The sequence below is a fragment of the Marmota flaviventris genome, chromosome 8 (genome assembly GCF_047511675.1).
Source record: "Marmota flaviventris isolate mMarFla1 chromosome 8, mMarFla1.hap1, whole genome shotgun sequence".
Classification (NCBI taxonomy): Eukaryota; Metazoa; Chordata; class Mammalia; order Rodentia; family Sciuridae; genus Marmota; species Marmota flaviventris.
Window position 1 is genome coordinate 94,618,243 of NC_092505.1, and position 22,034 is coordinate 94,640,276.

At 37.8% G+C, this 22,034-nt stretch overlaps 1 pseudogene; it reads left to right on the forward strand.

The window, feature by feature from the left end:
- Positions 1-2,691: 2,691 nt before the first annotated feature.
- The window catches only part of LOC114098055 (SUMO-conjugating enzyme UBC9 pseudogene), a 39,538-nt pseudogene continuing 20,195 nt past the window's right edge, over positions 2,692-22,034 (forward strand).

A 22,034-nucleotide genomic window follows, 5' to 3' on the forward strand; every position in this document is an offset into this window, starting at 1 on the left:
TGGGGAAGCCTGGGGAGAAGAGTCACAGTATACATTTTCAGCAATATTAAGGGGCCTTGAGAGACACAGCTTATCCTTCTGAAGAGCTTACAAACCTGGTTCTGGGTCTGTGAACTGGCTCAAGTCTGGGAACTGACTGAAGAGCTATGATTGTTTTTGTGATTCAAGTTAAACTTTTGTTCAGTTGGCCTAGAAGTGCTTGTTCATACAGATCAAGTAAGAATTTAGTAGTCTTCCTGTTTCACCTCTAGAAATACTACAATTAACTAATACCATGGGTCTTTTGCGACAGACTATTATAATTGCTGATTTGATTCTGTAGTCCGTTGTAATAACTATGTCTACCTTGCCTTTGGTGATTGGATACCACCGTTTGGCTCTTGTCATGCCAAGATCCAGTTACTTTCATTATATTTAGGTTTTCTAATAAAGTGGTGTGGTTCCCAATGTAATATCTGGCCTACAGAGGAGAGGAAGCCGGAAATTTATTTCTCAAGGAATTGATGAAAGATGTATCTCCTAGAACCCTCCTAGTAAAGGTGAGTAGGTCTTTAAATGCCAAATCTATTCAAACATTCCAATCTCCCTAAGCCTCTGAGTCCCTTCCTGTACATTAAATCAAGGGAAGTTGGACATTTCCAGTTTGCTCATTGTGGCCATCTTTTTTTTAAATTAAATTTTATTTTTTTAATATTTATTTTTTAGGTGTAGATGTACACAACACAATACCTTTATTTTTATGTGGTGCTGAGGATTGAACCCAGTCCCCGCCTGTGCTAGGTGAGCACTGAGCCACAATCCCAGCCCTTATTGTGGCCATCTTTTGACTCTTATTTCAGCCAACCAATCAGAGCCCTTTGTAACTCCTCAAGATGCAACATAAATACAGAATCTCTATTTAGTGGACCCATAAGAATAAATTAAACCTGATTTGACATTATGCCACATACTTTGCCTGGATTTCTGCTGGTATAAATTAGAAAATTCAAGTAACTATGTAGCCATGCAGCCTCAATGTTGTACCTATCCTTTGCTAGCAAAAGTCTATACCTCCCTAAGCACGCAGGCCTCATTAATCATTAATACAAGCAGTACAAGGTTGATATACTTGAAGCTTCCTTAATCTCACTCCTCCTCCTTTAAGACTGATGCAAATCAATAGATTACCAGCTACCATGGTTCATCAATCATTTGCTCCTGAAGATAAAAGGTGTACAAAGGGAGCTTAAAACCTGGGTTAAGATAGTCTTTTAGGATGCTAGTCCACCATCTTCTCGGTTTTGCTGATTTACCGAATAAAATTTTTTCCTTGTCCCCAATTCATCCTTGATTCCTTGGGTCCTTTCTGAACAGCGAGGGAATGGATTTGGGTTCAGTAATGGAGGGTTGTACATCTACTTATGGGTTACACTTTGTATCTCACCTGTAGGTGCCTGCTGAGACTTGAGTCTAATTAGGTCTGGACACAAAGAGGGATGGAAGGCATGAGTCCTGAGGAGAATAACCATTGTTTTGCATAGCAAATGCCTCAGGGGGGAACCATTACTATTTCCTGAGACAATGCAGTATCAATCCCCTTGATGGAGATGGAAAGTCCATGCCCCTTTAGGTGGGGCTACCATTTCTGCTTGTCTTGTAAAAAATCGGATCACATGGTTATGGAGGCTTATGAAGAAGTCCTATATGTAGTCAGAAAGCTGGAGACCCAGGAGAGTGGACGGTGTAATTACAATACAAGTTCAAAGACCTGAGAACCAACAGAGTTCATGATATACATTTAACACAAAAGGTTTGGGACCTAAGAAGAGCTGATGTTTCAGTTCACATCTGAAGGCAGGACCAGCTCAAGCAGTCAGGTGGGTGGTAGGAGCTCACTTTAACTGTCTGAGGGTTGGCTGCTGCTCTATTCTCCCATAACAGGGAGAGCAATCTGCTTTATTCACGCTACAGATTTGAATTCATCCAAAAACACCCTTATGGCCACACCCAGAATAATGTTTGACCAAATATCTGGGGAACCTGTGATGATTCAAGTTGACACATAAAATTATCCATCATACCAAATCTACGGTAAAGGGAATTACAGCTACTGTTAGCCTCATTTTCTAGCTGTTCCCCTTCTGGCAGCAAAATACTTACAGCAGGAACTTCCGGATCCTAGAGCCTAAACATGGACACGCGCCTGAGGAACTTCCAGATCGAGGAGCCTAAACATGAATACGCACATGAGGAACTTCTGGATCCAGGGGCTTAAACATGGACGTGCGCCTGAGGAACTTCCAGATCTGAGGGCCTAAACATGGATGCCTGAGGCATTCCGGATCCTGGGGCCTAAACATGGATGCCTGAGGAACTTCCGGATCCAGGGGCTTAAACATGGACGTTCGCCTGAGGAACTTCTGGATGCTGTGGCCTAAACATGGATGTCTGAGGCACTTCCGGACCCAAGGGCCCAACGATGGACGTGCATCTGAGGAACTTCCTGATCCGGGACCCTAAACATGAATGCCTGAGGAACTTCCATATCCTAGAGTCTCAACATGGACGTGCAACTAAGGAATTTCCGAATCCGGGGGCCTAAACATGGAAGCTTGAGGCACTTCCGGATCCAAGGGCCTAAACATGGATGTGTCCCTGGAACTTCTGGGTCCTTATGCCTATAAAGGGTAGGGTGTGACTCTCAGAAGGGACATGGCCCATGAAGGGGAGCTGAGTATGGGGCCTGTTGGGGGGCAGACTGAGCTGTTGCACCCTGAACTTGAATATGACGGTGGCCTCACTTCCGGGCCTTCTCCTGGGTGTCACTTCCTCCCCTTCCAGGTGGTGCCGGGGAGGAAGTGAGACCAGACGCAGGGGCCAGGCCCTGAGGAGGGACACCATCTTTCTCCTCACTTAGCCAGGTGCCCGGCCTGGCTGGGGACAGGGACATCTTGTGACACTGGCTGCCAGGACCTCAGGGACCACAAGCAGGGACAGTCATTGATATGATTCTCCCCTGGCCACTGACCCTCAACCCTGGGGTCTGCCCAGAGAGAGCGCTGTCTCCCAGAGGGTCAGGGGGCCCCTGTGACCTGCTGCTCCTTACCCACCATCATCCTGGGCGAGCACAGTTCAGGACACCAGATGCTACTGAGAGTGACATCTCCTGGATGAGCGGCTGGGGACTTTGCCTCTGTCCCCAGGCCTCAGACACTGGATGATCCCTCCCAGAGACAGAAAATAACCCCACACTGCCCAAGACTTATTTTTAAGCTTTAGATTCTGAAATTTTCCTGCTGCCACCTTCTTTGTGAAGCCAGTTTTTCAACAGACAATATTTCAGCGGGCCGGGGGGGGGGGGGGGGGGGTGGCGGGGGCGTGGGGGGGTGGCGGGGGGGGGGTGGCGGGGGCGGGGGGGGGTGGCGGGGGGGGGGGCGGGATCCAACATGGAGTCAATCAAACCAAGCTAACACATCTGGTCCTCCAAGAGAAATCTGGATTGGAGGGAGAACAGCCATTCTCAACTGACAAAATAGTGAAGTTTCCTTGTCCTTATTTTGTGTAAGCAAAATAAATACTCTGATGTTAACTCATCAAATTATTTTTGATGACTGCTTGGCTCATAGGAAAACTGATTCTGTTTTATGGAATGAAGTGTTACCTGATTTTAAAATTAAAAATGAAGCCAATAAAAAAAATAATCTTTTCCTTAAAAAAAAATACTTGCAGCAATTCTAGACCTAATATATTCATATTATATTGTCTAGGAGAAGAGTTTTTTTTTTTTTTTTTTTTTTTTCTGATGGATCCTGAGAGAAAGCAAGGAAGTGTCTCTTTCCCACAAGCCCTAGTAAATGCATCCCAGCCTCTCCTTGGCTCTGACCAGGTTACACATCAATTCCATGATGGGTTCAAAAAAGGTTATTAAACCAATCTGTGTTTATCTCTGGAGGACCAAATGAAGTCAATCTCACCCAAACCAGGAACAAACAATAAGAAAGGAGGCATCTTAAAGTAAGTAAATCCAGAGAAGTGCTCTCTGATGCAGAGGACTAGATATTTGGTAACAAAGGTTATTAGGAGTCAGGCATGGTGATACATGCCTGTAATTCCAGCAACTCAGCAGGCTGAGGCAGAAGGATTGCAAGTTTGAGGCCAGCCTCAGGAATTTAGCAAGACCCTCAGTAAATTAGCAAATCTCTATCTCAAACTAAAAAATTAAAAAAAAAAAAAAAAACTGTGCGCACACAGAGATCTCACTCACAAAACTATGAGCTCTTCCATGACAGAGTTCATGCCTGGATCCACAAGCCCTAGCACACTATAATAGAGAGCCTACTATATTGTAGATGGTGAATGGAATTGAAATACTCATTGCCCTAATTAACGCTTGCATAGTATTCTTAGATTAACCTTGTTCACTTGCTAAAAATTCATGAACATCTTGGTTTTAAGTCATTAAGAAATTAAAATGGCCAGATGCAGTGGCACATGCCTGTAATTTGAGCAACTGTGGAGACTAAGGCAAGAGGATTGGAAGTTATAAGGCCAACCTCAACAACATAGGGAGCCCCTAACCAAGTTAGTGAGAATCTGTCTCAAAATAAAAAATAAAAAAAGCTGGGGATGTAGCTTAGTGGTAGAGCACCCCTGGGTTCAATCCCCAGTACCAAACAATAGCAACAACAAAAAGTAACCATATTAATCTTTTTATGTAAGTTTTGAAATTTTCTTTGTGCAAAATAATATTTAATTCATATATTACATGAAAGTGATATTATATTGTATTTATCTTTAGACTTCAAATGACTAATTTCTCAATCCACTCCAAAGTTACCTCATTCCCACACCTAAACCAATCAACTCTTTTTTTTTTTTTTTCCGTTTCCTAAAGTCATACTCAAAGCCAAATTTGTTTCCTTAAGACATTTGCACAATTTGGAGTTTTCTGTGTCTTAGCTATCTGCGTTTAAATTTATGTGGTCCCTCTGGATGCTTTTCAATGTATAGACTGGTAGAAATGCAAAATAGATTGTTCTGCTTAAAATATTTGAAGAAAATTGATTCGATTCTTAGTTGTTTACCAGAGGAGGCCCCATTTTTACTCTCATATACATTCATGCTTTAATTCAACCCATTCTCCCTTCACTACAAATTCATACTTACATTTTTCATGACATAATTTTATCTTTTTTAAAATTAGGAATTTATTCCAAGCTACGTTTTATTAGATTCCATAAACCTTTTACTAAATATATCCTTCCAAACCAGACCATTGACCTTGCCATATGTGAGCTTGGAAGTGATTTCTATTTTGTAATATTTGAGTCTTCTGTAATTTTTTTCTCTCAATTTTGTTTGCATCTATTTAGAAGATATTTTGGCAAACTTATACTAGTGGACTAATTTTACCTAGAGAAAACAGTTGAAACTTCTCCTACCATCCACAACACACACTGCCTGTAATTTTACTACTAAAGACTCACTCCTCTTCCTGGTATTTTTTTTTTGTTGTTGTTGTTTTTGTTTTTAATGTAAATACCTAGGGAAGTTTAACGTATTGAGAAACAAAACTGTATGAGAACAGTTGTGTGGCTTGGGTTCATTAATACCTCCACCAGGCAGATTTTGCATGGAATAGGAGAATCAGAGTAGCAGTCTTGAATAATGAAGGACACAGAAGGGGATATAAAAGACACTTTTCCTAAATGCCTTGTTGTCAGCTTAAGACATTTTTCTAGAGAAGTTAGTTGTGTCCACTTGGTGTAGGCAATATAAGATACTGTAATGACCATATGTCTAAGGAACAGGAGAGCTCTCTCTCTCTCTCTCTCTCTCTCTCTCTCTCTCTCACACACACACACACACACACACACACACACACACCCCAAACATTGAGTACCCATTCTATGCCAGGTACTAGGCATTGGAGATACATGGTACAACTATCATTTATTTATTTTTATAACTACTCTTGTGGTAGTTATAAAAATAAATAAATAATATACTGTATTAGAGAACCATACATTTTAGAAGCAAAAGGAAAATAGAACAAGGTGAGAAACATCTGGTATCACCGGGGTTTATATGGATATTTTGCAGCTGTCAACAAAAAGTTCACTATGGACTCATTGAGAAGATGTCCTTTGAATAAAAGAAGTGAAATTACCATGAGGATATCTATGGGAAGGGCACCCCAGGCAGAGGGGAGAGCCAGCGAAAGCCCCTGAGGTAGGAGTGTGCCCGGCTTTTTCAAGACATAGCAAGGAGAATACTATATTTAAAATGCATGGAAGAAGAGATAGAGTAGAAAATAAGGTCAGGGGGAACTGGGCGGCCAGATGGTGACAGGTTGTGTAGGCAATGCCTGAGTGAAATAGAGAGCTAAAGAGGCTTTGAACAAAGCCCAGGAATGGCATGCACTGGCATAAGTTTAAAGTGGTCACTGTGCCTACTGCCTGAGAGTAGTCTTGAGGGCAGAAGCAGAAACAGGGAGACTATAATAGTAACCTAAGGTCAGATGCTGGTGCTATGGACAAAGGTGGTAGACATAGAGGTGATTGGAAAGAGTATGATTGGATATCCATCTTTAAGGTAGAGCAAAGAGGGTTTGCTGATGGATTGACTATGTGGGGGTGAAAGGAAGGGAGGTAGAAGATTCAAGCAGCCAGAACCCTGGAAAGATAGCACTGCCATCGACTAAGATGAGGACGGGTATGGGAGGCTCAGGATTGGGGTGACAACAGGAGTTCAGTTTGGGGCAACATTTCACAAGTTGAAGGTGAAGCATCTATTACATACAACGGTTTCCAAATTCCACTGTTTCAGGTTCTCTGATCTGAGGAAAATCACTTAACTTCTCTAGGCTGCTTTTGTAAAATGAGAAATTGACACTAGAAGTACTTCAAGTTCCCTTTAACACTTTTTTGATTCCTAGTTTTAATTAGCTAAGTTGTTTGGGGGCTAATATACATGATTACTTTTATGTATTGTCACAGATTAAATCTTATTTTTAAATTTGAAATAGAATGGTTGAAAGAGACTACATTTAAACAAGGGAAATAAAGTTGAGAGTCTCATGTTATTCCTATTACTTATTGATATGAATGTAACTACCAAAACAAGCAGCTAAAAGAATTAAAAGTGTTACCTGTGAGGAATTCAAAATGAGAAAGGGGTTCTGTGGCTTGGAACAGGCTGAATTGACAATTTGACTGTAAGTTGTATATCTACAATATTTTTTAAGCTGTGGAAAAACAATAAAAACATCACACACACACACATACTCACACACACGTGCGTGCACAAACACACACACACACACACACACACACACACACACACACAAGAAAGAAAAGAAAATGGAAAGAAAGAAAAAAGAAAGTTAACCATGAAGGTATCTAAGGGTATTACAAGCAAAGAAAAGTGCCCATACAAGGGCCCGGAAGTAAGAGTGGGCCTGCTCTAGTAATATCTCAATTTAATAAGTGTGGGGCAAACATAAGGCACAAAGAGAAGAGAACTCACAAAATTTTAAGGGATTCAAAAGGTCATGAAATAGCTTTTAGAAAAACAATTAGATGATTCAAGAAAAAATGATTCAGAAACATAAGAATTGCTTTCCCCCTTAAATCGCTATGAGTAAAAACTCAGATGTAAAATTCTTGGCAGATATGCTTTAGTTAGTTTTTTTAACCCCTTCTAACCTTTCCTTCCTAAGAGTTGAGTTAGGCCAAGTATATTCCTGTTTTTTCTTTTTTTTTCATGTTTCCTACTCCTCTAATTGAAATATCTTGCTTTCATACAAAGCTGGAAAAAATTGGAATAAATACATCACTAGGTTAGCTGAAAGAAGAGACTCTTCCTGGCTTCCTGGGGCTGGAATAATTACAATGTGAAGTGGGAAAGAACAGAGAGCAGGATGGGTCTGGTAGAGTGAGACGGATGGCATGTGTGGAATGCAAGCTGAGATGTAACCCAAGAAGGTAGATTAGAGGTCCCAAATCATGGCCATCCATAATGACAAGGGAAAACCCTTACAGAACACTTCCTATGGAGAAAGAACTACATTTTGCATATATGCAATATCTTTTTTTCTCACTCAGAGAAGTAAAATATATGGCAATCGGTCCAAATATTTTTAGGTTAAAAATATATTCCACTACCCTCTCTACCTTCTAGTGTCATAAAGGAGAATTTCATCACGAGGCTTTTTTTTTTTTAATTTTTCTTAATTTTCCAAAGAGCTTTTAAAATTCTGTCTGGAAGCTAGTGAGATTTTCCCCCTTTATCCTTGAGTAAATAATAACAGGAAATACTTCAGAGAGCTCACTAGGAGCAAGGAAATATTTAAAGCATTTCAAAAATATGAATATATTAAATCATCACAGCAATGATTTGAAATTATTACAACTGCTGTCCCTATTTTACAGGTGATAAAACCGAGGCCAAGACATTGAGTAACCTCTTCAATCCACAGTAGCCTCCAGTGGGGTTAGGATAACTGGGGGAGGAGGGTGAGAGAAAATAGGAGATAACACAGAATGTAAAGACCATTTTAAAGACACTGTGCTTCACAGAATGCAAAATATTTGAAAAGATAAATTATGTCAAGGATGATGGAGTCACTTAATACTGGTACCCAATGTGTGCAGCCAAGGACAAAGTTAATCAAGGACATTCTCTGGGCCCAATGTGGGGAGGCTGACTTGGTATAGATCCTGTCACTTCTCTTCTAAAACTTAATTAGGAGGGAACAAAATCTTTACTGTGACTTAGGCATCCTCACAATGCACACCTCTATAAACACTTATATTTGTGTGTGTGTGTGTGTGTGTGTGTGTGTGTGTGTTGGTTGCCTAGCCCCTTTAATACCCTCTTTAAGTTTGGGGAATTCACAGCCCTTCCGGATCTTGTCTCTCTGCACAGGCCTCAAAGATTTTCCAGCCCCACTTTTATCAAGAGTAGAAAGGACATCAAATGCGAATGTCTGGGGATCTGGCAATGTTTAACCCAGGGGAGAGGAGACTTTGGAGGGGGTGGGTGGTTGAAGGCCACCATTGATAGAGACCTCTCCAAATATTTGGAGAGCCGGTAAATGAAAGAAGGCTGTGATTTAAGAGCAGAGGCTACAGTGAGTGTGGGGGAGAAGTCCCTGGAAAAAGAGGGCCACGTGAAGTGAGGGAGCCATTATAAGTACCTTCTCCCAGGGCTGGGGTTGTGCTCAGTGGTAGAGCACTTAACTAACATGTGTGAGGCTCTGGGTTCGATCCTCAGCCCCACATGTAAATAAATACAATAAAAGATCCATTGACAACTAAAAAAATATATATATAAAATAAGTACCTTCTCCTAACTACTGCCCTATCTGCAATCCTCCCTCCCTTTCTCCCTCCTGACCTTCCTTCCTCTCTCAGTACTGAGGATTGAAACCAGGGGCACTCTACCACTGAGCTACATCCCCAGTCCTTTCTTAAAACTTATGTTGAGATAGGGTCTCACTCAATAGCAAAGCTAGACTTACATTTGTGATCCTTCTGCCTCAGCCTCCAGAGTTGCTGGGGTTATAGGAATGTGCTACCATGCCTAGTTTAAAGTTGATTTTTTTTTTAATTGCAGAGAAGTTTGGGCACAGTGGCATGCGCCTAAAATCCCAGGGACTCTGGACACCTCACCATTTAGTGAGGCTTTGTCTCAAAATAAAATTTAAGAAAAGGCATGGGGGGTATATAGCTCAGTGGTAGAGTTCGGTGGCCCTGGGTTCAATCCTTAGTACTTCCCAAAACAAAAAAACAAAACAAACGAACAAATAAAGTCCCAACTTTATTGAGGTACAGTTTACAGACAATGAAAACGCATCTATTTTAAGTTCACATTTTCATGAATTTTGACAAATTAACACACCCAGGTAACTTCTCCCATGACATAGCCTGTTTCTATCACCCCAGTTGTTTGTCCTCTCTATGTGACCTTGACTGACTCTTGATCCATCACCAGACCTAAACAACCATTAATATAATTTTGGTTTTCTAGATTACTTAGGTCTTTTCTAGAATTTTGTATGAATATAGTCATACATTCTGTGTCTGGTTTCATTCTGTGTGCTGATTTCCAGATTCATCATCTTTATAGCATGTATCAATTTTTCATTTCTATTTACTGCTCAGCAGTAGCCCATTGAACGAATTTTGCTTACTTATTTTTTGATGAACATTTGGTTTGATCAAAATATTTATTATTTTGGGCTAGGGTTGTGACTCAGTAGCAGTGTGCTTGCCTTGCATGTGCAAGATTCTGGGTTTGATCCTCAGCACCACATAAAAATAAATAAATAAAGTTAAGGTATTGTGTCCAACTACAACCAAAAATATATATTTACTAAAAAAATTATTAAGTACTTATTATTTTGAAGATGATATGACCATTCATGTACAAAAGTTTTTATGAACATCTATTTTTATTTCTCTTGGGTAAATACTTAAAGAGAGCAGTTGCTGGATATATGGTATGTGTATATTTAACTTTTTAAGAAATTGCCTTGCTCTTTGCCAAAATCAGTGTGCTACTTTACATTCTCACAGGCCATGTATGAGATTTCCAGTTGCTCCACACCCTTGCCAACATTTAATATTGTGAGTCTTTTAAATGATAGCCCTTTCCATGGGTACATCATGGTATGTCATTATGGTTTCAACTTGTACTTCCTTAATGACTAACAATTTTGGATGTTGAGCATTTTTTTCATGTTTTTATTTGCTATTCATATAGTTTCTTTGATGAAGGGCCTATTCAAATTTTTTTTCTTTTTTTTTTCTATTCAAATCTTTTGCCTGTTTTTTTTTTTTTTTTTTGTGTGTGTGTGTGTGCGTGTGTGTGTGAGTTGTTTTTCCTCTCTCTGTTTTTTTTTTTCTGAAACCTGTACACTTGGAAAAATGAGAAATTATACCCCATTTGATTAAAATGTATGATATGTCAAGATCATTGTATTGTCCTCTCTGTGTTTTAACAGTCTATTCTTTGGATAGAAGTTCTTTATCAGGAGGGGCTGGGATTGTGGCTCAGAGGAAGAGTGCTTGCCTCGCATGTGTGAGACACTGGGTTCAATCTTCAGCACCACATAAAAAAATAAAATAAAGATATTGTGTCCACCTATAACTAAAAAAATATTTTTAAAAAAGCAATTCTTTATTAGGATTTCACTTTGCAAGTATTTTCTTGAAATACATAGTTTCAATTTTATTTTCTTAAAGATACCATTTTAACAAAAAAATTTTATCTCAATAAAGTTCAACTTAACAAGTTATTTTTTTCTGCTTCACGCTTTTAACATCCTATGTAAAGAAACTTTGCCTAACACAAAGTCACAAAAATGTCTTTCTAGAAGTCTTATTATTTTAGCTCTTACACTTAGGTTCAGATCTATTTGGGATTAAATTTTTCAGTTTTTTTATCGGTGCTCTATAGATGTACATAATGGTGGGATTTGTTGTTATATACTCATACATGCATGCAACATAACGATATGATTTGGTCACTATCACTCCCCAACACTTCCCTACTCTTTCCCCTCCTCCCATCCCTTGGTCCCTTTTCTCTGTTCTACTGATCTTCCTTTGATTTTCATGAGATCTTTCTCTCCCCCATACCTTTCTTTTTCTTTTTTCTCCATAGATTCCACAAATGAGAGAAAACATATGACCCTTAGCCTTTTGAAATTGACTTATTTTGCTCAACATAATGGTCTTAAGTTTCATTCATTTTCCTGCAAATGATATAATTTTATTTTTCTTTATGGATGATAAAATTCCATTGTGTATATATACCACATTTTTCTTATCCATTCATCCATTGATGGATAGATACCTGGACTTGTTCCATAGTTTGGCTATTGTGAATTGTGCTACTATAAACATGGGTTTGCATGTATCACTGTAGTATGATTACTTTAATTCTTTAGGATAAGTATCAAGGAGTGGTATTGCTGGGTGATATGGCGATTTCCATAGTGGTGCACTAATTTAGAATCCCTAAAAAGTGTAAAATTGTTCCTTTTTCTCCACATCCTCTTCAGCATTTATTATTGTTTGTGTTCTCGATGACTGCCATTCTGACTGGTGTGAGATGAAATATCAGTGTAGTTTTGATTTGCATTTCCTTAACTGCAAAATGTGAAACATTTTTTCATATATTTGCTTACCATTTGTATTTCTTCTTTGTTGATTTTTTTTTAGTTATAGATGAACAGAATACCTTTACTTTATCTATCTATCTATCTATCTATCTATCTATCTATCTATCTATCTACCTACCTATCTATCTATCTGAACCCAGGGCCTCACACATGGTAGGCAAGCGCTCTACCACTGAGTTACAACCACAGCCCTGTATTTCTTCTGTTTAGAAGTGTCTGTTTATTTCATTTGCCCATTTATCAGCTGGGTTGTTTTTTGTTTTTGTTTTTTGATATTGAGTGTTTAGACTTCTTTATATATTCTATGGGATTAAGTTTTAAACATGGTATGAGGTAAGGGCTGAAGTTCATATCTTTGCAGATGGAAATCTGCAAAACATTCTATGTAAAAAAACCTTTGCCTTACACAAAGTCACAAAAATGTGACTTTGTTGGAAAGATGTTTCATTTGTTGGAAATACAAATATTTCATTATTGAATTACCTTGATGCTTTTTTCAAAAATCAGGTTCTGGTCTATGTGTGGGTCTGTCTCTAGACTCTTTATTTCCAGTAAATTTTATAACTGACTTAATTTTTAGTTTGTCAAATTAAAATTAAAAAAGCCTTCTGGGGTTTTGATTTGCTTTGCATTAAATGCATAGGTCAATTTGGAGAAAACTGACATCTTTAAAGAATAGAACATAATATGTCTCTCCAATTATGGAAGTCTTCTTTAATTTTTTTTTCCGGTAGCCTTTTACAGTTTTCAATGTCAGGGATGGTATTTTTGTTGTTGTTGTTATGAAGATAATCCTTAAGTATGTTTTGATGGTGTTGTAAATAGTACTTTAAAATTTCAATTTCTAATTGTAATTAGTAAATAATTGACTTACCTTTGAGGTTCTAGTTGTGGTTTTGGAGATATTTAACATTTTCCATGTATGTGATTGTGTTCTTTGAGAATAAATCTAGGCTTACTTTGTTTTTATTTTATTTTTTCTGTTACTGAGGATTGAACCCAGGCATCTTTTACCACTGAGCTGCATCCTCAGCCCTTTTTATTTTTTATCTAGAGATAGGGTCTTGCTAAAATGTCAAGACTGGCCTTGAACTTGTGATCCTCCTGCCTCAGCCTCACAAGTTGCTGTGCTAGACAAGTGCTCTACCGCTGAGCCACAATCCCAGCCCGAATTGATCACTTTAAAATGGTTAATACTATGTTGTGTGGATTTCACCTGTATCAAAAACTACTTATTTCTTCTTTTGACATCCATATAATTTTTTTTCCTGATTTATTCTACTGCTAAGTAGAGGTGGATGAGACATCTTTGTTTTTTACCCAATGTTAGGGAAAAGAATTCAGTCTTTTACCATGAAGTTTGTGGCGTATTATAGGGTTTTAGGATGCTCTTTTCAAGAAACAGTTTCAGGTGTCATTGATTCCTTCTATCATTTATTTCTGCTCTTTGATTTATCATTACTTTGCTTATGCTCATTTTGGGTTTGATTACTTTTTTTCTAGTTTCTTAAAGTAATCTTATAGCCAGATGGAGTGGTGCACTCCTGTGTTTCCAGTGATTTCAAGAAACTGAGACAGGAGGATCTCAAGTTTGAGGTCAGCCTCAGCAATTGAGTGAGGCCCTAAGCAACTTAGTAAGACCCTGTCTTAAAATAAAAAAGGCGGAAGCTGGAGATGTGGTTCAGTGGTTAGGTGCCGTTGGTTTCAATCCCTAGTACCAAAGGAGGGAAAAAAGTAATCTTAGAATATTTGAACATTTTAAAGCTGTAGATTTCTCTCTGCAAACATTAGCTGCCCTCTACAAATTTTAACATATTGTGTTTTCATTTTTATTCAGTTCAATATACATTCTAATTTTGGTTATTTCTTCTTTGAGTCATTTGGAAATTTTTTTTTCAGGGTATTGGGCATTGAACTCGGGGTACTCTGCAACAAAACCACATCCTCAGCCCTATTTTGTATTTTATTTAGAGACAGGGTCTCTCTGAGTTGTTTAACACCTACCTTTTGCTGAGGCTGGCTTTGAACTCGTGATCCTCCTGCCTCAGCTTCCTGAGCCTCTGAGATTACAGGTATGCGCCACAGTGACCAGCTGGAAATGTTTTGTTTAATTTTCAGCTATTTGGGGGGTATTCAATAAATATTTTAATATTTCTAATTTTGTTGTGGTTTAGAATATATACTATATATTTTTAATGCCTTCAAACTTCCTGAGGTTTCTTTTAGGACTTAGAATATAATCTATTGCAGTGAATGTTTCACGGGCACCTGACAGACTATATATTCTTTTATTATTTGGTAGAGTGTTAAGCAGGATGGTAGTGTTTTCAAGTGTTCATAAACACACACACTATTATAGAGCTATAGATATGTAGTCCACTGTTGATCATGCATCTACTTTTTCGATCAACTACTGAAACACGATTTTTGAACTCTTCAACTGTAATTATAGTATGCAAGTTGGCTTTCCATCATCAAAACAAGTACCTGAGATAATCAAGGTATAAAGAAAAAAGATTTCTATTGGCTCACAGTTGTGGAGGTTTCAGTCCGTGATCAGTTGGCCCTTCTACTTTTTGTGTCTGTGACAAGGTGGCACATCATGGCAGGAGCATATGGCTTTGCAAAACTGCTTGCTTTATCATGAGGCAGACAGTAAAAAAAGAGGAAGAGGAAGGGACCAGAGCCCAGCAGTCCTCAATTCCAACCCCCAACTCCAGTAGCATGCATTCTACTTTCTATTGCTATGAACCTGCCAATTGCAGGTATCTCAAAGAAATGAACTATTTCTTTTTTGTGTCTGGCTTATTTCATTTATCATACAATTTTCAAGGTTCATCCATGTTATAGCATGCATTGGAATTTCATTCCTTTTTATAGCTAAATAATATTCCATGGTGTGTGTGTGTGTGTGTGTGTGTGTATACATATACAAACATATATATATATATGAAACACTTAAAAAATCAGTTGGCTTTGATTTTTTATTGTGATAATTTCTGCTTTTTATAGAGCATGTAACTTTAATGTAATTATTACTACATTTGTTTTGAATTTATCATTTCACTATTGGTTTTCTATTTATCTTCCTTGTTTTTTCTTCCTTTGTCTCACTTCTTGAGGATTCTTTTAGATTACCTCTATAAATAATCACTTCATCCAACAGACAGCTATCATCATTTTCTTTTTTATCTAAAGAACTTCTTTTGGGGCTGGGGTTGTGGCTTAGTGGTTGAGCAATTGCCAAGCATGTATGAGGCCCTGGGTTTGATCCTCATGCATGCCACAACATGGTTAAACATTGAAAATTGTATGCTAAATGAAATAAGCCAGACACAAAACAACAAATAGTTCACTTATATGAGGTACCTGGACTTGGCAGGTTCATAGCAATAGAAAGTAGAATGCATGCTACTGGAGTTGGGGGTCGGAATTGAGGAGTTACAGCTTCATAGATACAGAGTTTCTGTGAGGGATGACGAAAAATTCTGGAAATAGTGGTGGTGGCTGCACAATGACATGAATGTATTTGTGATACTGAATTGTATATTACATTTTATTTTAAAAATGAAATAAATGTATTGTGTTCATCTACAACTTAAAAAAATGTTGTTGTTTTTTTCAAAAAACCCCCCTTCTTTTTGTATTTTTTGTACTGCACATCTCCTGGCAATGAATTATCTCAATTTTTGTCTGTCTGAAAAGTCTGTATGTTATCTTCATTTTCAAATGAATTTATTCTGGGTATAGAATTCTTGATTAACTTTTTAATTCTTTCATCACTTTAAGATGTCATTCCGGCTTGCAAAGTTTTTGACTGGAAACTTGATTTTATTCTTATCTTTGTATCTCGCTATGTAATATCTCCTTTTTTTCTCTGGGTCCTTTAAATTTTTTTTTAATCACTGGTTTTCTATAATTGGATTATGTTGTTTCTTGGTGGGTTTGTGTGCCTGTGTGTGTGTGTGTGTGTGACACTGGGGAACAAACACAGTGGAGCCTTTACCACTGAACTACATCCCCTCATCCCCTACATAGAAATTTTTCTTGCCCCAACTACATCCCCTCATCCTTTTTATTTTTTTATTTTTTTTTCAGACGGGGTTTTCACAAGTTGCTGAAGGTCTTGCTGAATTGCTGAGAGTGGCCTTAAACTTGTGATGCTTTTGCCTTAGTCTCCAGGGTCACTGAAATTACAGGCATGTGCCACCATCCCTGGCATCCCTTTGTGCATTTTAAAAATGTTTATCCTTCTTGGGGTTTATTGAACTTTTTGGATTTGTAGATTTATAGTTGTTGTCAAATTTGTAACATTTCCAGCCAATATTTCTTAAGCTATTTTTTTCCCTGTTCCTTCTCTTTTTGGAGAATTTTAATTGGACATATATGAAATCACTTTTTGTCCCACAAGACACCAAAGTTCTGTTCATTTTCTTCTGGCTTCTTTCTCTCTGGGCTTCATGTTCTGTTGTTTCTGTTGTTGTCATCAAGTGTCCTTATCTTTTCTCCTGCAGTATGTAATCTGTTATTAATCCCACTCAGTGAAAATCTTATTTAAAACATTATGCATTTCTGGGGATATGGTAAAGCAGCCTTTGGATTCAATCCCCCAAAACAAAACAAAACTAACAATTATATATTTCATCTCTGAAACTTTTATCTCAGACATTTTATATCTTTCTTTCATTACTGACTCACATTTATGTTGTCCCATTATCTTTGAGCATACAGTGCATGCTTATAGTAGCGATATTGACATATGTCTATTAATTCCATTATCTCTGTCATTTTTTTAAGAGAGAGAGAGAGAGAGAGAGAGAGAGAGAGAGAATTTCTTAATATTTATTTTTCAGTTTTCGGCAGACACAACATCTTTGTTTGTATGTGGTGCTGAGGATCGAACCCGGGCTGCACACATGCCAGGCGAGCACGCTACTGCTTGAGCCACATCCCCAGCCCATCTCTGTCATTTTTATAGAAATTCTTTTTGGTTGTAGATGGATACAATATCTTTATTTATTTATTTATTTTTATGTCATGCTGGGGACCAAACCCAGTGCCTTACATGTGCAAGGCAAGTGTACTACCACTGAGCCCCAGCCCCAGCCCCATCTCTGTCATTTCTAGATCTGTTTCCATTTTCTAATTTCTTACCTGATATGCATCACATTTTCCTACTTCTCTGGATGTCTTATGATTTTTAAAAACTGGATAATGATTGTGAATTCTACCTTGTTTAATACTGGAATTTGTTGTATTCCTTTAAAGAATGTCAAGCTTTTGAGGGGGGAAGTTAGTTATTGCAGATTACTTTTCTTTTCTGCAACCCAGGAGGCCCTTATTAGATCCAACCCTTACAGGCACACTAATCTCAGACTTTCAGCCTCCGGGCCTGTAAGAAAGAAATTTCTTTTGCTCTTGTTACTCAGTCTAAGGTACTTTTAAATAACAGCCCAAATGGACTAAGACACATTTCAAAACTCTGTAAGACTGTGGGCCCAAGGAAACTTGAACTATGTGGGTGCTGCATCCTTCTTCCCTTGAAGTCTGCTGGACTTGCACAGCCATGTGAGATTGAGTCTGTAGAAACTGCTGGGGTCCAATCACTTTTTATCTTTTCTGTGGCTTGTTTTAAAGCTCTTTTAGGGAACTTTTAGGATAACATTAATTATGGAGCTAATTTAATCTCACTTCTAAGGTGTAGCTCTCTAGTTCCTACTAAATGGCTAAGACTTCCACAAGATTTCCCCATTCTGGATGGAGGAAATTCAGATATTTTTGATCCTTTGTGACTTTTGGGGATTGTTCATTTTGAAGATTCTCACCTGTTAGTGTCTACTTAGAAATTTTTCTTGCCCCAAGAGGTACACCCATTGGTACCTCTTGATTTGGTGAAAGTATACATTAAGCAAAAGAAGGAATTTATGGATATACAGATTGATATTCAGGAATACTCAAGGTGACTCCTCTACAGATTTCTGGACTTCCTTCTGCTTGGCTCTCCCTTGAACTCTGCCTTAATATTATAGCTAGCTTGGCATATCCAAACACACCTATTTCCTCTACAGAAAAAGAGGCCAAGTTCCTTTTCCCTGTGCTACACCTTCAAACTTCCTGAAGGCAGTAATCTAGGATAATAATAGGGATTCCCTCAGAGATTCAGTTCTGCACTATGTTTAATGTCTGAAAATTGTCATTTCATATATTTTTGCCTCATTTTCCTAGTTGTTTATGTTGGGAAAGAAATTTCTGCAGCAATTAATCCTTCATAGGCAGAAATCAGCTTTCAATAATTGTAAAGCCATTACATTGGTGTGGCAGGTAAGATTAATGAAAAGACATTACAAGAAGCAATGTAAAAGATGAGATTGAAACATCAGAGACTAGTTTGTGAGACACTTTGAAAGTAAAGTCAAACTCAGCATCCTTTTGAAAACTATCTGCCTGCCCTCATTCCCAATTTCCCTACTAACTGTCCAACTATTCAGGCTTCTTTCTTTTATCTACCTAGATCACTTTTTTTTGGGGGGGGGTACTGGGGACTGAACCCAGGGTGCTCTGCCACTAAGCTACATCACCAGTCCTTTTTTTTCTTTTCTTTTTATTTTTGAGACTAAGGGCCTTGCTAAGTTGCTGAGGCTGGTTTTGAACTTGGGATCCTCCTGCCTAAGCTGGGTTCACAGAGGTTCATTACTGTACTTGGCTACTCTAGATCACTTTTTAAGAATTGAAAGATTCTATTTTAAAATGGCCTTTAGATTAAAGAAAAAAGTATGACGTTTAAATAAATTTTCTTGTGATTGGCAAAGACTAAGGGAGTCCTTCTAGGTTGTTAATCTTCATGGTTCTTAGTTTTGTTTTTTTTTTTTCCTTCTGTGGAGCTATCTAACATCTTGAGAGCTTACTGCTATGTGCTTAGTGAAGATATTCTCTAAGTATTCTAAAATTCAAGAATCCATGCCCAAAAATAATTAAAAATTTATCTGAACACAATGATATTAGAATATATAACATTATTTGAGTTTCCTGCTAGTGTATCTCATCCTCAGAGTTTTCTGGATTTCTATTTCTACAAACACCCATTGGTACCTCTTGATTTGGTGAAAGTATACATTAAGCATAAATTCCCTTCTCGTAAAAGAGCAATCATTTTTCTATTAAGTGTAAACTGAAAAACAGCAAAAGAGATTTTCTGCCTCAGTCTTTGAGCTCATGGGAGTGCTGTGGATTTTACAAGCTGACAAACTGGACAGTACATTTTTTGCATTGTTTCAGGCCATGTAAAATTTTCTAAATAAATGGTTCCTGCTTGCCAAGCCTTGGCCGATAGCACTGAGGTTTTCTCAGTCCATGAAGCTTACCACATGGATTACATCTCTGCATTACTCACACAGCACAATCATTGGCCCATGTGCCAGGATGAAATATGATTTTACAGTTGCCCCAAGAGCAAACATTTCCAGTCTGGGTTCCACATATAAAGAGACAGATTAGAAGTTTTTATTTTCTTACCGATACAAACACACTCACCTCAAGCAGAAGCATATGCTCTGTAGACTGATCTCTTTGTGGCAAGAAATTCTTGCTGAAAAGAGATCCTCTATGCATTGGAAAATGATTTTTTTTACTGAATAGAAATCTACCATATTCAAGCCTCCTACAAATAAAGATTTGGTAATGGAAAAAAAAAAAAAAGAAATTCTTGCTCCTTTTCGGTCTGTCATCTGAAAAAAAAAAAATAGGAATACTGCACTATTTGCTTTGTTAAAACAAAATAAGTCCAAAGGAAAATGTGCCTTGGAAATCCTTTGCTAATTTGTTTTTGTAGAACAGCTGGAGGTGAGGCCCACTGTACTAATCACGTCCAGTTGCTGCTGGTCAAGTTGCACATTCAGGAAATTCATAATTAGGTGGTTATATCCCCTGAGTTTCCCCTGACGCACTCTTTACAAAGCTCGATTTGTCTTTTTTTCCTTGTCATTCAAAACGCAGAACCAAAAAAAAAAAAAGCAAACGTTAGAGGAAAAGAGAAATTGAAAATGAATTTTAAACTGTGATGCCTCCAAATTGTCTTTATAATTATGGCCCCTTCCTGAAGATAAAGATAGTAATAGATATATACATATTAATGTCTGTATTGTGTGTGTAGTTCTCAGAAACATTAAAAAAGGAGTTAAAATATTCTTTAAAAGGGTTTCCCCTTAAAAATTATGCCCTGGAAAGTTTATCTGCTATGTTTTGATTTCAAAGACTATGGATTTAAGTTCAACAAGTACAACCTGGACTTCAAGAATGAAATTTTAACATTTCATGTAAATTTGTATAAATGTCCTGATGCAATCTACTTTCATCTTCCTCTCTCACTTGACAACATGCAGTAATTAATACAATGTTGTAATTTGTAGTTGGAGAGTTTGTCAATCCCTTGTTGACTATTAAGTGCCTCAGTTCTATATCCAAAGCCCTGGCTTTTTTTTAAAAAATTTTTTCTAATTAGTTATACATGACAGCAGAATGCACTTTGATTCATTGTACACAAATGGAGCACAACTTTTCACTTCTCTGGTTGTACATGATGTAGAGTCACACCTTTTGTGCAATCATACGTGTCCCCAGGGTAATGATGTTTATCTAATTCCACCGTCTTTCTTACCCCCATGTCTGCCCCCCGCCCCCATTCTCCTTATTTGCCCAATCCAAAGTTCCTCCATTCATCCCTTGCCTCCTTCATTATGGATCAGCATCCACTTATCATCAGAGAAAACATTTGGCCTTTGGTTTTTTGAGAAATATATATCACTATCATACTAATAATCCTATAGTGTTATTGGTTCATTTGCTTGTCTAATGAAATAGAGGTTCAAATTAAGCAAAATTAAAACCAAATAGTTCCTCAAATGTTAAATACAGAATTATCATATGACCCAGCAATTTCACTCAGATATATACTTCAAAATATTGGAAACAGGTACTCAAACACCTGTACACAAATTTTCATAGCAGCATTAGTCACAATAGTGCCAAATTAGAAACAACCCAAATGTGCAGCAATGGATGAAAGGATAAACACAGTCATATCTAGTATCTGTGAGGGATTGGTTCCAGGACCCCCTCCTCCATATATGCCAAAGTATATGGACAAGTCCCCTATATAAAAGGTGCAGTACTTGCTTATAACCTGCACATATCCTCCTGTATACTTTAGATTATCTTTAAATTACTTCTACTACCTAATACAATTAGTTTATTATGTGAATTCAGCATAGTACCATATAGTACCTGTTGTGTTTCAAATTATAGTTTTGTGTTTTAGAACTTTCAGGATTTTTTTTTCCCAAGGTTGGTTGGTTAATTGATTTGTTGGCACTGGGGATTGAACCCAGGGGCATTCTACCGCTGAGCAACATCCCCAGTCCTTTTTACTTTATTTTAAATTTTGAGATAGTGTCTCACTAAATTGCCCAGGCTAACTTTGAACTTGTGATCCTCATCCTGAGTCTGGGATTACACACCCAGCTTTCAAGTATTTTAATTTGTAGTTGATTCAATCTGTGGCTGAAGAGTTCACAGATGCACAGGGTCAACTGTAAACTGTATACATACAATGGAATATTCTTCAGCTATAAAAAGGAATGACGTGCTGAAACATGATACAATGTGAATGAACTTTGAAAATATGCTAAGTAAAATGCCAGACATTATGATTTCATATATGTGAAAAATGCAGAATAGGTAAAATCCATAGAGACAGAAAGCACTATGATAACTTCCAAGGGTGGCATAAGGGGCAGCTAGGGAATGACTGCTTAATGGGTATGGGATTTTACTTTGGGATGATGAAAATACACACAGAGTAAATGTGCTA